Source organism: Rhinopithecus roxellana, chromosome 15 (genome assembly GCF_007565055.1).
Source record: "Rhinopithecus roxellana isolate Shanxi Qingling chromosome 15, ASM756505v1, whole genome shotgun sequence".
In the NCBI taxonomy this organism is placed as follows: domain Eukaryota; kingdom Metazoa; phylum Chordata; class Mammalia; order Primates; family Cercopithecidae; genus Rhinopithecus; species Rhinopithecus roxellana.
The window spans coordinates 85681942-85698900 of NC_044563.1; the positions used below are offsets into that span (position 1 = coordinate 85681942).

Consider the following 16959-nt stretch of genomic DNA (forward strand, 5'->3'; position numbering starts at 1 on the left):
TGAAGAATTCACTTGTGAATCCATATGATCCAGGGCTTTTTCTGGTTGTTAGGGTTTTTTTATGACTGAGTCAAATTTGGAACTCAATACTGGTCTGTACAGGGTTTCAATTTCTTCCTCATTTCATCTTGGAAGGTCGTATGTTTCGTATGTTCCAGGAATTTATCCATTTTTTCTAGATTTTATCATTCGTGTCTGTAGAGATGTTCATAATAGTCTCTGAAGACTTTCTGTATTTTTGTGGAGTCAATAGTAGCATCCTCTTTGCCGTTTCTGATTGTGTTTATTTGGATATTCCCTTTTTTTATTATTAGCCTAGTTAGTGGTTTATCAATCTTAATTTTTTCTTCACAGAACAACGTTTTGGTTTCATTGATCTTTTGTATAGTTTTTTGCATCTCAGATTCATTCAGTTTATCTCTGGTTTTGGTTATTTCTTTTCTTCTACTAGTTTTGGAGTTGTTTTCTTCTTGTTTTTCTAGTTCCTCTAGGTATGAAGTTAGGTTGTTAAACTTTTGATGTGATCATTTGGCACTATATGCCTTCCTCTTGACATTGCTTTAGCTGTGTCCCAGAGATTCTCATATGTTGTATCTCTGTTCTCATTAGTTTCAGATAATTTATTGATTTCTGCTTTAATTGCATTATTTACCCCAAATCATTTGGGAATGGATTGTTTACTTTCCATGTAATTGTATGGTTTTGAGAGATTTTCTTGGTATTGACTTCTATTTTTGTTGTGCTGTTATCTGAGAATGTAGTTGGTATAATTTCAATTTTGTTGAATTTATTGAGAATTGGTTATAGGTGAGCATGTTATTGATTTTAGATTAGTACCCTGTGCAAAGTAGCAGAATGTATACTCTGTGGATGTTGGGTGGAGTGTTCTGTAGATGTCTCTTAGGTCCATTTATTCAAGTGCTTAGTTTAGGTCCTGAAGATCTTTGCTAGTTTTCTGCCTCAATCATCTGTATGATACTATCAACGGGGTATTGAAGTCTCCCATTACTATTCTGTGGTTATCTAAGTATCTTTATAGGACTCTAAGGACTTCTTTTATGAATGCTCAGTGTTGGCTGCATACATAATTAGGATAGTTGAGTCTTCTCAATGAATTGAACTCTTTATCATTATGAAATGACCATCTTTGTCCTCATTGATCCCTGTTGGTTTAAAGTCAGTTCTGTGTGAAATAAAAATAGCAACACTTGCCCTTTTTGTGTTCCATTTGCTTGATAGATTTTTTCTCCATTCCTTTGCTTTGAGCCTATGGATATCATTGCATGTGAGACAAAGTTCTTGAAGACAGCACAGAGTTAGGTCTTGCTTCTTTATCAAACTTACAAATTTGAACATTTTAAGTAGGATTTTTACACCATTTATTCTCAAGGTTAATATTAATATATGCAGATTTGATCCTGTCATGTTTTTAGTTGGTGGTTATGTAGACTTGATTGTGTACTTGCTTTATAGTGCCAATAGTATAGGTACTTAAGTGTGTTTTAGTGGTGGTCAGCAACAGTCTTTCATTTCCATGCTTAGCACTTCCTTAAGGACCTCTTGTAAGGCAGGTCTGCTGCTAACAAATTTCCTTATCATTTGCTTGTCTAAAAAGGATTTTATTTCTTCTTCTCTTATGAAGCTTAGTTTGGCTGGATATGAAGTTCTTGATTGGAATTTCTTTTCTTTAAGGATAGTGATAATAGGTCCGCAGTCTCTTTCGGTTTGTGATGTTTTTGCTGAAAGGTCCACAGTTAATCTGGTGGGCTTCCTTTTGTAAGTGGTCTGCCCCTTCTTTCTAGCTGTCTTTAATACATTTTATTTCATGAAAACCTTGGAGAATCTGATGACTATGTGTCTTGAGGATAGTCATCTTGTAGATGGGGTTCTCTGCATTTCCTGAATTTGAATGTCAACCTCTCTACTGAAGTTGGAGAAATTTTCATGGAGAATATTTTCAAATGTGTTTTCCAAGTTGCTTGCTCCCTCTCCCTCTCTTCCAGGGATGTAAATCAGTCATAGGTTTTGTCTCTTAACATAATTGCATATTTAATAAAAGTTGTGTTTATTCTTTTTTATTCTTTATTCTTTTTTTATTTTATTTTTATTTTTTTATTTGTTTTATTTTTTTATTTTTTATTTTTTTATTATACTTTAAGTTCTAGGGTACATGTGCATAACGTGCAGGTTTGTTACATATGTATACTTATGTCATGTTGGTGTGCTGCACCCATCAACTCGTCAGCACCCATCAATTCATCATTTATATCATGTGTAACTCCCCAATGCAATCCCTCCCTCCTCCCCCCTCCCCATAATAGGCCCCAGTGTGTGATGGTCCCCTTCCCGAGTCCAAGTGATCTCATTGTTCAGTTCCCCCCTATGAGTGAGAACATGTGGTGTTTGGTTTTCTGTTCTTGTGATAGTTTGCTAAGAATGATGGTTTCCAGCTGCATCCATGTCCCTACAAAGGACGCAAACTCATCCTTTTTTATGGCTGCATAGTATTCCATGGTGTATATGTGCCACATTTTCTTAATCCAGTCTGTCACAGATGGACATTTGGGTTGATAACAAGTCTTTGCTATTGTGAATAGTGCTGCAATAAACATACATGTGCATGTGTCTTTGTAGTAGAATAATTTATAATCCTTTGGGTATATACTCAGTAGTGGGATGGCTGGGTCATATGGTACATCTAGTTCTAGATCCTTGAGGAATTGCCATACTGTTTTCCATAATGGTTGAACTACTTTACAATCCCACCAACAGTGTAAAAGTGTTCCTATTTCTCCACATCCTCTCCAACACCTGTTGTTTCCTGACTTCTTAATGATTGCCATTCTAACTGGTGTGAGATGGTATCTCATTGTGGTTTTGATTTGCATTTCTCTGATGGCGAGTGATGATGAGCATTTTTTCATGTGTCTGTTGGCTGTATGAATATCTTCTTCTGAGAAACGTCTGTTCATATCCTTTCCTCACTTTCTGATGGGGTTGTTTGTTTTTTTCTTGTATATTTGTTTCAGTTCTTTGTAGATTCTGGATATTAGCCCTTTGTCAGATGAGTAGGTTGCAAAAATTTTCTCACATTCTGTAGGTTGCCTGTTCACTCTGATGGTAGCTTCTTTTGCTGTGCAAAAGCTCTTTAGTTTAATTAGATCCCATTTGTCAATTTTTGCTTTTGCTGCCGTTGCTTTTGGTGTTTTAGACATGAAGTCCTTGCCCATGCCTATGTCCTGAATGGTACTACCTAGATTTTCTTCTAGGGTTTTTATGGTATTAGGTCTAACATTTAAGTCTCTAATCCATCTTGAATTAATCTTCGTATAAGGGGTAAGGAAAGGATCCAGTTTCAGCTTTCTACTTATGGCTAGCCAATTTTCCCAGCACCATTTATTAAATAGGGAATCCTTTCCCCATTTCTTGTTTCTCTCAGGTTTGTCAAAGATCAGATGGCTGTAGATGTGCGGTATTATTTCTGAGGACTCTGTTCTGTTCCATTGGTCTATATCTCTGTTTTGGTACCAGTACCATGCTGTTTTGGTTACTGTAGCCTTGTAGTATAGTTTGAAGTCAGGTAGTGTGACGCCTTCAGCTTTGTCCTTTTGACTTAGGATTGTCTTGGCAATGCGGGCTCTCTTTTGGTTCCATATGAACTTTAAAGCAGTTTTTTCCAATTCTGTGAAGAGACTCATTGGTAGCTTGATGGGGATGGCATTGAATCTATAAATAACCTTGGGGAGTATGGCCATTTTCACGATATTGATTCTTCCTATCCATGAGCATGGTATGTTCTTCCATTTGTTTGTGTCCTCTTTGATTTCACTGAGCAGTGGTTTGTAGTTCTCCTTGAAGAGGTCCTTTACATCCCTTGTAAGCTGGATTCCTAGGTACTTTATTCTCTTTGAAGCAATTGTGAATGGAAGTTCATTCCTGATTTGGCTATCTGCTTGTCTGTTACTGGTGTATAAGAATGCTTGGGGTTTTTGCACATTAATTTTGTATCCTGAGACTTTGCTGAAGTTGCTTATCAGCTTAAGGAGATTTTGGGCTGTGACGATGGGGTTTTCCAAATATACAATCATGTTATCTGCAAACAGGGACAATTTGACTTCTTCTTTTCCTAACTGAATACCCTTGATTTCTTTCTCTTGCCTGATTGCCCTAGCCAGAACTTCCAACACTATGTTGAATAGGAGTGGTGAGAGAGGGCATCCCTGTCTTGTGCCAGTTTTCAAAGGGAATTTTTCCAGTTTTTGCCCATTCAGTATGATATTAGCTGTGGGTTTGTCATAAATAGCTCTTATTATTTTGAGGTACGTTCCATCAATACCGAATTTATTGAGCGTTTTTAGCATGAAGGGCTGTTGAATTTTGTCAAAAGCCTTTTCTGCATCTATTGAGACAATCATGTGGTTCTTGTCTTTGGTTCTGTTTATATGCTGGATTACGTTTATTGATTTGCGAATGTTGAACCAGCCTTGCATCCCAGGGATAAAGCCAACTTGATCATGGTGGATAAGCTTTTTGATGTGCTGCTGAATCCGGTTTGCCAGTATTTTATTGAGAATTTTTGCATCGATGTTCATCAGGGATATTGGTCTAAAATTCTCCTTTTTTGTTGTGTCTCTGCCAGGATTTGGTATCAGGATGATGTTGGCCTCATAAAATGAGTTAGGGAGGATTCCCTCTTTTTCTATTGATTGGAATAGTTTCAGAAGGAATGGTACCAGCTCCTCCTTGTACCTCTGGTAGAATTCAGCTGTGAATCCATCTGGTCCTGGACTTTTTTTGGTGGGTAGGCTATTAATTGTTGCCTCAATTTCAGAGCCTGCTATTGGTCTATTCAGGGATTCAACTTCTTCCTGGTTTAGCCTTGGGAGAGTGTAAGTGTCCAGGAAATTATCCATTTCCTCTAGATTTTCTAGTTGATTTGTTTAGAGGTGTTTATAGTATTCTCTGATGGTCATTTGTATTTCTGTGGGGTCAGTGGTGATATCCCCTTTATCATTTTTTATTGCGTCTATTTGATTCCTCTCTCTTTTCTTATTTATTAGTCTTGCTAGCGGTCTGTCAATTTTGTTGATCTTTTCAAAAAACCAACTCCTGGATTCATTGATTTTTTGGAGGGTTTTTTGTGTCTCTATCTCCTTCATTTCTGCTCTGATCTTAGTTATTTCTTGCCTTCTGCTAGCTTTTGAATGTGTTTGCTCTTGCCTCTCTAGTTCTTTTAATTGTGATGTTAGAGTGTCAATTTTAGATCTTTCCAGCTTTCTTTTGTGGGCATTTAGTGCTATAAATTTCCCTCTACACACTGCTTTAAATGTGTCCCAGAGATTCTGGTATGTTGTATCTTTGTTCTCATTCCTTTCAAGGAACATATTTATTTCTGCCTTCATTTCGTTATGTACCCAGTAGTCATTCAGGAGCAGGTTGTTCAGTTTCCATGTAGTTGAGCAGTTTTGATTGAGTTTCTTAGTCCTGAGTTCTAATTCCCTTTCACTGTGGTCTGAGAGACAGTTTGTTATAATTTCTGTTCTTTTGCATTTGCTGAGGAGTGCTTTACTTCCAATTATGTGGTCAATTTTGGAATAAGTGTGATGTGGTGCTGACAAGAATGTATATTCTGTTGATTTGGGGTGGAGAGTTCCATAGATGTCTATTAGGTCCGCTTGGTGCAGAGATGAGTTCAATTGCTGGACATCCTTGTTAACTTTCTGTCTCGTTGATCTGTCTAATGTTGACAGCGGAGTGTTGAAGTCTCCCATTATTATTGTATGGGAGTCTAAGTCTCTTTGTAAGTCTCTAAGGACTTGCTTTATGAATCTGGGTGCTCCTGTATTGTGTGCATATATATTTAGGAGAGTTAGCTCTTCCTGTTGCATTGATCCCTTTACCATTATGTATTGGCCTTCTTTGTCTCTTTTGATCTTGGATGGTTTAAAGTCTGTTTTATCAGAGACTAGGATTGCAACCCCTGCTTTTTTTTGTTCTCCATTTGCTTGGTAGATCTTCCTCCATCCCTTTATTTTGAGCCTATGTATGTCCCTGCCTGTGAGATGGGTCTCCTGAATACAGCAGACTGATGGGTCTTGACTCTTTATCCAGTTTGCCAGTCTGTGTCTTTTAATTGGAGCATTTAATCCATTAACATTTAAGGTTAATATTGTTATGTGTGAACTTGATCCTGCCATTATGATATTAACTGGTTATTTTGCTCGTTAGTTGATGCAGTTTCTTCCTAGCCTCGATGGTCTTTACATTTTGGCATGTTTTTGCGATGGCTGGTACCGGTTGTTCCTTTCCATGTTTAGGGCTTCCTTCAGGGTCTCTTGTAAGGCAGGCCTGGTGGTGACAAAATCTCTAAGCATTTGCTTATCTGTAAAGGATTTTATTTCTCCTTCACTTATGAAACTTAGTTTGGCTGGATATGAAATTCTGGGTTTAAAATTCTTTTCTTTAAGAACGTTGAATATTGACCCCCACTCTCTTCTGGCTTGTAGAGTTTCTGCCGAGAGATCTGCTGTTAGTCTGATGGGCTTCCCTTTGTGGGTAACCCGACCTTTCTCTCTGGCTGCCCTTAAGATTTTTTCCTTCATTTCAACTTTGGTGAATCTGGCAATTATGTGTCTTGGAGTTGCTCTTCTCGAGGAGTATCTTTGTGGCGTTCTCTGTATTTCCTGAATTTGAATGTTGGCCTCCCCTAATAGGTTGGGGAAGTTCTCCTGGATGATATCCTGAAGAGTGTTTTCCAACTTGGTTCCATTTTCCCCCTCACTTTCAGGCACCCCAATCAGACGTAGATTTGGTCTTTTTATGTAATCCCATACTTCTTGCAGGCTTTGTTCATTTCTTTTTCTTCTTTTTTCTTTTGGTTTCTCTTCTCGCTTCATTTCATTCATTTGATCTTCAATCGCTGATACTCTTTCTTCCAGTTGATCGAGTCGGTTACTGAAGCTTGTGCATTTGTCACGTATTTCTCGTGTCATGGTTTTCATCTCTGTCATTTCGTTTATGATCTTCTCTGCATTAATTAGTCTAGCTATCAATTCTTCCACTCTTTTTTCAAGATTTTTAGTTTCTTTGCGCTGGGTACGTAATTCCTCCTTTAGCTCTGATAAGTTTGATGGACTGAAGCCTTCTTCTCTCCTCTCGTCCAAGTCATTCTCTGACCAGCTTTGATCCGTTGCTGGCGATGGGCTGCGCTCCTTTGCTGGGGGAGATGCGCTCTTATTTTTTGAATTTCCAGCTTTTCTGCCCTGCTTCTTCCCCATCTTTGTGGTTTTATCTGTCTCTGGTCTTTGATGATGGTGACGTACTGATGGGGTTTTGGTATAGGTGTCCTTCCTGTTTGATAGTTTTCCTTCTGACAGTCAGAAGGACTGTCTGTTGGTCTGTTGGAGATTGCTTGAGGTCCACTCCAGACCCTGTTTGCCTGGGTATCAGCAGCAGAGTTTGCTGAAAATAGAATATTGCTGAACAGCAAGTGTACCTGTCTGATTCTTCCTTTGGAAGTTTCCTCTCAGGGGTGTACTCCACCCTGTGAGGTGTGGGGTGTCAGACTGCCCCTAGTGGGGGATTTCTCCCAGCTAGGCTACTCAGGGGTCAGGGACACACCTGAGCAGGCAGTCTGTCCGTTCTCAGATCTCAACCTCCGAGTTGGGAGTTCCACAGCTCTCCCCAAAGCTGTCAGACAGAGTCGTTCGCGTCTGCACCGGCCCCCGCTGCTTCCCCTGTTGGTCTTCAGCTGTGCACTGTCCCCAGAGGTGGAGTCTACAGAGACAGGCAGGCTTCCTTGAGCTGCTGTGTGCTCCACCCAGTTCGAGCTTCCCAGCGGCTTTGTTTACCTACTTAAGCCTCAGCAATGGCGTGCTCCCCTCCCCCAGCCTCGCTGCTGCCCTGCCGATAGACTGCTGTGTTAGCAGTGAGGGAGGTTCCGTGGGCGTGGGACCCTCCCGGCCAGGTGTGGAATATATTCTCCTGGTGTGCCTGTTTGCTTAAAGTGCTGTATTGGGGTGGGAGTTATCCGATTTTCCAGGTGTTGTGTGTCTCAGTTCCCCTGGCTAGGAAAACGGATTCCCTTCCCCCTTGCACTTCCAGGTGAGGCAATGCCTCGCCCTGCTTCAGCTCTCGCTGGTCAGGCTGCAGCAGCTGACCAGCACCGATTTTCCGGCACTCCCTAGTGAGATGACCCCAGTACCTCAGTTGAAAATGCAGAAATCACCGGTCTTCTGTGTCGCTCGCGCTGGGAGTTGGAGACTGGAGCTGTTCCTATTCGGCCATCTTGCTCCGCCCCCCCTTTATTCTTTTCTCTTATTTTTGTCTGAATGAATTGATTCAAAGAGTAATCTTCAAGCTCTGAGATTATTTCCTTAGTTTGTCTATTCTGCTGTTAGTATTTCTAATTGTATTACAAAATTCCTGTAGTGAGTTTTTCAGCTCTATCAAATCAGTTTGGTTATTTCTTAAAATGGCTATTTGTCTTTCAGCTCTTCTATCATTTTACTGGATTCCTTAGATTCCTTGGAGTGGGTTTCCACTTCCTCCTGAATCTCTATGATCTTTGTTGCCATCCAGATTCTGAATTCTCTGTCTGAGATTTCAGCCATCTCAGCCTGGTTGAGAACCATTGCTGGGAACTAGGTGGTCATTTGGAGGTAAGAAGATACTCTGTCTTTTTGAGTTGACAGAGTTCTTATGCTCGTTTTTCCTCATCTGTGTTGGTTGGTGTTCCTTTAATATTTGAATTTGTCCTTAGGATGAGGCTTTTTGCTTTTATATTCTTTGGTGCCCCTGAGGGTTTCTCTGTGGTGCAAGCTGGATTCAATCAACTATCTTCATAGATATTTTCAGGGGGCCACAGCTCAACTCAGCACTCCTGGGTTGTGTGCTGTAACCCTGAGGGGTTGGGACAAGGCCCATGGCTTTGTTCTCTGGTCCCTCTAAGTTAAGCACCTACTGCACTGGAGGAGCAAAGGTGTTCACAGTCCAATGGAGGGTGCTGCCAAAAGTGCTTCATCAGGGAACAGGCAAGAGAGTTCTCACTTGCATGTCTGTTAAGGCAGTGTCAGGGCAGCACATGTGCTGGCAGTGGCAGAGTGGTGGCATGGTGGCAGTGACAATGCAATGACAGTGGTAGTTTAATGGCATGGCGGGGTCCATGCATACGTGTGCGTTGGCAGGGGTAGGGTGACATTGAGGTTTGTGTACGTGTGTGTGCATTGGTGATGGTGGGGTGTCAATGTCTTCATGACTCTAGCAAAACAGTGGGGTCAGGAGGCAGGTGAGTGCATGCCAGAAGGGGTGGGGGGGCTTCTGCCAAAGCTCTGACAATTAGGTGGAGTCTGCTAGTGAAGGAGCTATGGCATTTGTCACTGGGAAGCTCCTTGGTTTGGCAACTGAGGCTGTGATGCAAGCACGTGCAGCCATGCTGGGACCCTGAAAGAGGCTGGCAGACAGCACAGCACTCAGATCAGACTTGCCTGGTCCCACAGGCAAGATATCCCTGTGCTGTACAGGTCCAACAGTCAACAAGGTCAAAGCCACCTAGAGGAGCATGACAAGTCTTGGGGGTTGGGTGTCTCTGACTGTGCTCTGCTGCAGCCAGTCCTATGCCAAACCCTCTGGTCTCCACATGGAGTCCTGTTCCTTCCATGTCTCCAAACAGTTCTCTCTGATAGTTCAAATATTCATGGGGGTTGTGGGGTCTCTTGCAGCTAGGATTCCAGAGGTACATGGAGAGTGGTCCACATCATGCCTATTCAATTCACCCCTTCCCCAGGAGCTACTCAAGGCCAGAAATGAGACCTGGTGCTCAGCAAGCCCAGGCAGGATTTCCAGCTTCCTCCTCTTTCAGCCCAGCGTCTGTGTCCTCCCTCAGTCTGCTCTCAATTTCTCCATTCCAAAGATCTTCTCACAGTGTTGTGAGTATTCTTGATGGTTTTGTCTCTTGGTGGGAGAAGCTCTTTCTGGCTGTCTAGCCGGCCATATTGGCTCTTCTCTATTCTGCCCTCATCACTATAAATACCTTACTCTTGTTTACCTTGGAATTAATTTATTGTTCCTTTTCTAAATTCTTAAGTTGTCAACTTAGGTAATTGATTTTACAACTTTACTCTTTTCTAATACAGGCATTTAAAGTATAAGTTTTTCTCTGTTTTCCCTTTGGTTGCATCTCACAACTTTTGCTATACGTACTTTTCCATCAGTTTGAAATATTTTCTAACTTCCTCTGTGATTTCCTACTTGATCCATGGGTTATTGAGATATATTTATTTAGCTTCCAATTATTTAACTATTTTCATGCTATCTTATTGTTAATGTTTTCCAATTTAATTCTGTATTGATAAGAGACTATGACCCTGCACACACACCAAAAAAAAAAATCTCCTGCCCCTGCTCCCCATGACTTTCTGCCCCCATGTGACATTAGCAATAAGCCTAAAGTTCCCTCACTCAAAAGATGAGAAGCCTCCCTCATACTGCCTATTAGAACAAAACTCATTCCCTGCACTTTATGCTTCCACAGAGGAAGGCTCTTCTTCCTCTCACCACAAGGGGGACATATGGGAGTAAATATATCTCTCTTCTCTCGGGTTTCTCCTCTCCTTTGCTTGCTTTTCCATATGGGAAGAAGGGTCACTAATACAGTTGACCAGAGATTGTTGGGAGCAATGGATGCAATGGATGGGGTTATTGTGTTTCAAAAGTGGAAATCATGTTCTAATCTGTTTCAGGACCTGCCTCATGGATATGTAAGGATAGTAGTAAATGCTCTCTTTTTTTGTATTTAAATACCATAGCCTAAGCTGTATAAAAGACTATGACCTGCTTTTTAGAGAGAAACCTGGAAAACAGTCACTCATTCTTTTTGCATTTTATATTCCGCAAAGGTTCCATTTATGAGATTTTGTGATGTCTTTCAGATGGCTGGATAATTGTGCTTGCCTCATGTCCAGGTGGAATAAGGTAGTAGGAAGAGGTGCAAAGATTTAGAATTAACAGAAGGTAATTAAGAGTCTCTTCTTTGTCCTCTGGTTCCCCTTATATTTCCTAATTATGACTTACCAGAGAACCCTTCATTAAAGACATTTTAAAACAAACAAAACCTGCAAACCTTTACAAGAGGAATTCTAAAAGATATACTTCAGGCAAAAGAATACATATCCCACTTGGAAGATCCGAGATGAAAAACATATACTTTTTAGGCTGTAGGTTGGTCTGTTGCAACAAAGATTCCCCAAAATATGGTGGTTTCACCCAGATACAGGTTTATTTCTGTTTCAGGTTCAAGTCATGGTTGGTGGCCCAGACAGTGTCAGGAACAAAGCTTTTCTGTATTGTTATCCTTCCATCTTCAGTTCACATTTCTGTCTTGTGATCCAAGAAAGCTGCCTGAGATCCTATTATCATATCCACTCTGCAAGCATCAGCAAGTGGTCTAAATGGAAAGATAAGCAAATGACTTCCTATTATAGCCTACCAAAATGAAGCTTAGACTTTCTAGGGTTCAGAGAGTTTGTACAATAGATGTCACACATCATAGCCTGAGTTTCTCTAGGACAATTTACCAGAGTTAATCCCTACACTGGGAATCAAGCTGATTAGAATATATAATTCCTCCTGCAATAAAAACAGCTTATACCAGTCCTCCCTAATTCATCTACTTGCAACGGCCAAGTTAAAGGCCTAATACTAAGCCTCTAAGACAGAGTACTAGTTATGAGTAAAATTTACTAAGAAAAGAGAAACTAGAAAAACCAACTATTAACTCTATCCCTCCTACCAATATGAAATCCCAAAATAAATCTTATCACCTGAGCATCTTACCTCAAGGTAGCAGTGACTTGACTTCTTCCATGACTAAACAAAATGTGTTACCTTCTAGGAACAGAAATAATTAGGCCAGATCTTAGGGAAACATCAACAAACAGGTTGCAATATATCAATTGTAGCAGTCGTCTTTTAACTTTTCACCCAGTTCCTATTAACAGAAATGGAAGATCTAATTGACACCACTCCACATGCCCTATTTCCAAAAGAGAAACCCATTTTTAAGTGTCCATAACTGCTGCTATACTTATTGCTTTATTTATTATAGCTATGCTTACCTACACTGGAATCCAGCACATTTTATAATTATTAGATGCTAATAATTATATGGTTACTTTTGGGTTTTTTAATGAATATTTATAAAACAAACATATACGCAGTACTTGGTCTTATTCCTTCTTTATCCAAAGCATGGCTATAAATAAGTTAAAAATACAAAATACAAAGAGATATCTTTTAAAATAAATTTACTAGACAGATTTCTTCCTTGAAAATGGAAATTATATTTTATTATTCCTAGAACCTATTACCATAACTTCTCCACTTATGCTTGTTTTAAATAAATAAGTAATACCCATACTGCAATAAATGCTATTTTCTTACATTATGACCTTCTCAGCTGCTTTGAAGAGACCCTATTGGTAAACAGGAGCCAATGATCTGGGGGTCCCAGCACTAACTTAGAGGTTTTGAAGAAACTCTAAACCTAAAAACAACCAAAGGGTGGAACTGTACAATTCCAGACAGTGTCCCACAGTCTACCACTGGGCAAAGGTGAGAAAGATGGCACATTCAGAGCTATCATCTATTTCTCCTATCCCCAAGTCCTACTGACACAAGGAGTAGAGAAATGTTGAAGTCAAGAACAAAAGAAAACACAGCAAAAATATTCACAAATCCAGGTGTCCAAGTACATCCCAATAAGCCAAGTATCTGTGGGTGTTCTTTAGCATGGCACTAGTAATACTAGAAGGACTACTCACTGCAAAATGGTCTGTATTCATGTAATCTACACAAGTCATAGGCTCCTGGCTGTGTCCTCAGAATGAGCCTCTGAAGGAAACAATGAGAATATGTTCAGATCAGTCCTTTTGTGTAAACACCCTGAGCACTTGCTGGCAGATCTGCTAAGTCTTCACCCCATAGACAAGAGGATTGAGTGCAGGTGGCATGAGGAGATACAGTGTGGCCAGAAGAACATGGACATGGTGGGGTACATGGTGACCAAAGCGGTGAGTGAGGAAGGAGAAAATTCCAGGGACATAGAAGACCAGGATGACACAAACATGAGATCTACATGTGCTAAAGGCCTTAAGTTGGGCCTCACCCCCTGGTACCTTCAGCACTGCCTGGAGGATGTGGGCATAGGAAACACCAATGGCCAGGACATCCAGCCCAATCACAAGCAAGGCCACAGTCAGCCCATAAACTTGGTTGACTGTGATTTCTGAGTAGGCAAGTTTCACAACAGCCATAGGTTCACAATAAGCATGGCCTCTGACGGTGGTTTGGCAGAAGATGTTTTTGCAACAGAATGGGGAAGGGGATGAGGAGTAGTAATCTCTGCATCAGCACTGCCATTCTGATGCGCCCTATGACTCCTGGATGCAGGATCGTGGAATGGTGCAAGGGGTGACAAATGGCTACATAGCGATCCAGAGCCATGGCCACAAGTAGCCCCGACTCCATGGAGGAGAATGCATGGATGAAGAATATCTGGATCAGGCAGATGGTGTAGGCAATCTCATGGGCATGAACTAGGAGCACTGCAAGGGCTTTGGGTGCAGTGGAGGAGGCCAGAACCAGGTCAATGGGAGCTAGCATGGACAGGAAGAGGTACATAGGTTGGTGTAAGGATGGGTCCATCAAGATAGTGAAGAGAATGGTAACATTGCCCACTAGAGCAAGGAGGTAAAAGATGCCCAGGGACAGTGTGATCCAGTGCTGGCTTTCCTCTAAACCCGGAATCCCTATCAGGAAAAAAGAAGGCTGGGGTAGCCTCCAGCTTGAATCGATAAGGGGTATTATCAACGGCTTGGAGAGGAAAGAGAAAAAAGAAACCAAAGTCATGATTTCTGCATTCCTGCTACGTTATCACATTGTCCAAATCGGGCAGCCATCATCATGAGAAGAATAAAGTGACTTCACCTGCAACCGAAGGGAATAAAATTAGCTACAGGGAAGAAAATCTCCTTTGGTGGAGATAATTGTTTTACAGGTGAGACATCCACATGTCTGAATTAATACAAGCTTGGTTTTGTTTAGAGATAAGAGTAAACATAAGCTGCTTTTGGAGAGATACTTAAACTCTACTAATCAGTTGCTTATATTTTGGAACTGTCAACTTCAAAGAGTTATTTTTATTAGCCTCTTGGCACTAACGACCACTGTAAATCAATCTGTTGTTTTTGAAATAGTCTTCCTCTGTTTCCATGACATGGTACTCTAGAGTTATTCCCCAGCCTCAGTCCCACCGTTTTCTCTATGTTATTATGTCATTGATTCCAGGGATCCATCCTCTCCTCTCTTCCCTATTCTGTAATTATCTCTTAATTGACTTCATTTATTCCCATGGTTTTAACTGTTTATATACTTTTATTTCTTCCAAACTTATGTTTCTTTACCCAAATATCCTTCTGAAATATAATTCATTTTTCCATTTGCTTTATGAATATCTGTACACCACATCCTCAACATATTCAACATTGGATTAATTCACCTATTTTTCCCAAATTTGTTTTACTTACTTTTTGGCCATAATTTTGAATTACATCCCTAGCTACCTATACAACCCTATCCAAAAACTTGACACCTGTCTTTGCTCATAATCCTCATCCCCTTTTATTCATTCACCAATTCACATTGACTTTATTTTAACCCCTCTTATATCCACTCCTTCTTCTCAACCCTCAATATCACTCCCTTAGTTCACACCCAACTTCTCTCACCTGGACTATTTCATAACATCTCTCTGCCTTTGCCATAAACACCTTCCCAATTCACTCTCAACTCTGAAGTCATGGATTTTTTTCTAAAATGCAGATCTCATCATATCACTCCTAAGATTAAAATCCTTTGGTGAATTTAATGCATGGAATAAAATCATACTTTGAGACTGGCATAAAAGGTTATCAAAAGTTATCTTTTGTGCATTACTTTTGTCTTACAGTTAATATATTTCTACATATATGTTTTACTAATCATCCCTGCATTCTTGGAGTTATATGTATACACTAGGCTTACCTATGCCTTTTGTGGAATCTGTCTCCAAATTTCTTTATCTGAATTGGTCCTTCAAAATTCAAAGTCCACTGTCACCCCTCAAAAGGACTCATTGCCTGTGTCAGATGAATACTGATTATGTTCAGAGCACTTTATAATCTTCCTTTATTATCCATAACTTTCTGACATATCTCTAGAAATTCTATCATTGTCTTAATGATTTGTTTTCTTAAAGAAACGTATCTTATTATACTTTATAATTATAAGACAGCATGGTGAACATTTCACAATGTAGTGAGATAAATGAGAGCACTGGAGGAAAACAGACTTAGTTTAAATTTTGTCCATTTCATATTCTAGGAATAAAACCTTGGCAAGATACTAAAACTCTCTCAGTCTTGATTTCCTTATGTTATAAATAACATCAATCTTACAGGTTTATTGTAAATATTAATTAAGTAATGTATGTAAAGTCTTGATATGTAGATTAGTCTATAAATTATAGTTATAATTATTTTAATGTTAGCAATAGAAGATGACTGAGAATTAGATCACAGCCTTCTTCCTTTTCTTCTTTGTCTCCATGACTCTCCTTCTCTTTTTCAAACTTTTGATATGTTTACCTCTCATCATGATGTTATAACAATTCAGTGTCTTTGACAACCCCATGTTAACATGAAGTATCAAAATGTTATGTTTAGCCTTGTCCATGGGTTTCACCCTTGAAATACTAAAAGAAAAAAACTTGAAACTGGATACGTGTATGTCTGTATGTTTGTCTCAAAGGACAGGAGTAGTCTGAAATAACTGTATTTTTCTCTATTGGGATGGTGGTGCACATGTGCGTGTAAAGATTAAAAAGTAAGAATGACTTAGTTCTTGTGGATAATGCATCTATAGATTACTCAGAGGGCTTTTTGTACAAATTAATGATGACAATCATATTGCCCCAAAACTCTGAATATGATAGCTGTAAAGTCTGAAATGCCACGTAGGCATATATCTCCCAGGCTTTTCTGTTTTTCTTCTAGAGTCAACCTGAAATAACAACGACATTTTTATTGAGACATCCAGGGGAATCTCATTATCTAACAAAAATTCACCTTTCAGTGCTTAACATTCCACGTAGAAAGTCCATTGTCTTTTTGCCTACCTCCTTCTGTTGCACACTTCAGCCCATTTCTCATTTTTTAGCTAAGAAGTCAGAGAACAGCTGTGCATTTGTGGAAGGCACTCAAAACATGAATAGTAGTAGTGTGAGCAGAGCAGTGAGGCTAAAACCAAACTACAGAGGGTGAAGCAGAGAAGCAGAGACACATGTAACTGAGTATAACCTGCTTCTACTTTGTGTTGTATGACTCGTAAGCCTAGGGTAAAAGTCTACAACTGCTTAGTAAATGTTAATTTTTTTTACTTATTTTAATTTGATTTCTGACTCAGAGTAAGGGGGGATGGGAGGTGGATAAGGCATTTAAAAAATCACCTATTGAGCACAATGTACACTATTCAGGTGATGGGTACACTAAAAGCCCAGACTTCATCACTATACAATTCATTCATGTAACCAAAACCACTTGTACTCTTAAAGCTCTTGAATTTTTTTTTTTTCATGGAGGGGGTAGTTTAATATTTTAAAAATTGAAATAAAATGTACATACAGGAAAGTGACAGACCGTAAGTGTACAGTATGATGTATTTTAACAAAGTGACACATTCATGTGATCAATTCAAGATATAGAACATTAGTGGCACACAAGAGGATCCCTTATAACCTTAATTTACAAGTAACTACCACACCAGCTTCTATCACCATGGATTAGTTTTTCCTGTTTTTGAATATTGTGTGAATGGAATAATGCAGTATGTTCTCTTTTTTGAACTTTATGTAATTAGACGTAAATA

At 39.7% G+C, this 16959-nt stretch overlaps 1 pseudogene; it reads right to left on the reverse strand.

Annotated features, from left to right (window-relative positions):
• Positions 1 to 12917: 12917 nt before the first annotated feature.
• On the reverse strand, positions 12918 to 13905 carry LOC104660601 (annotated as a pseudogene).
• Positions 13906 to 16959: the final 3054 nt, after the last annotated feature.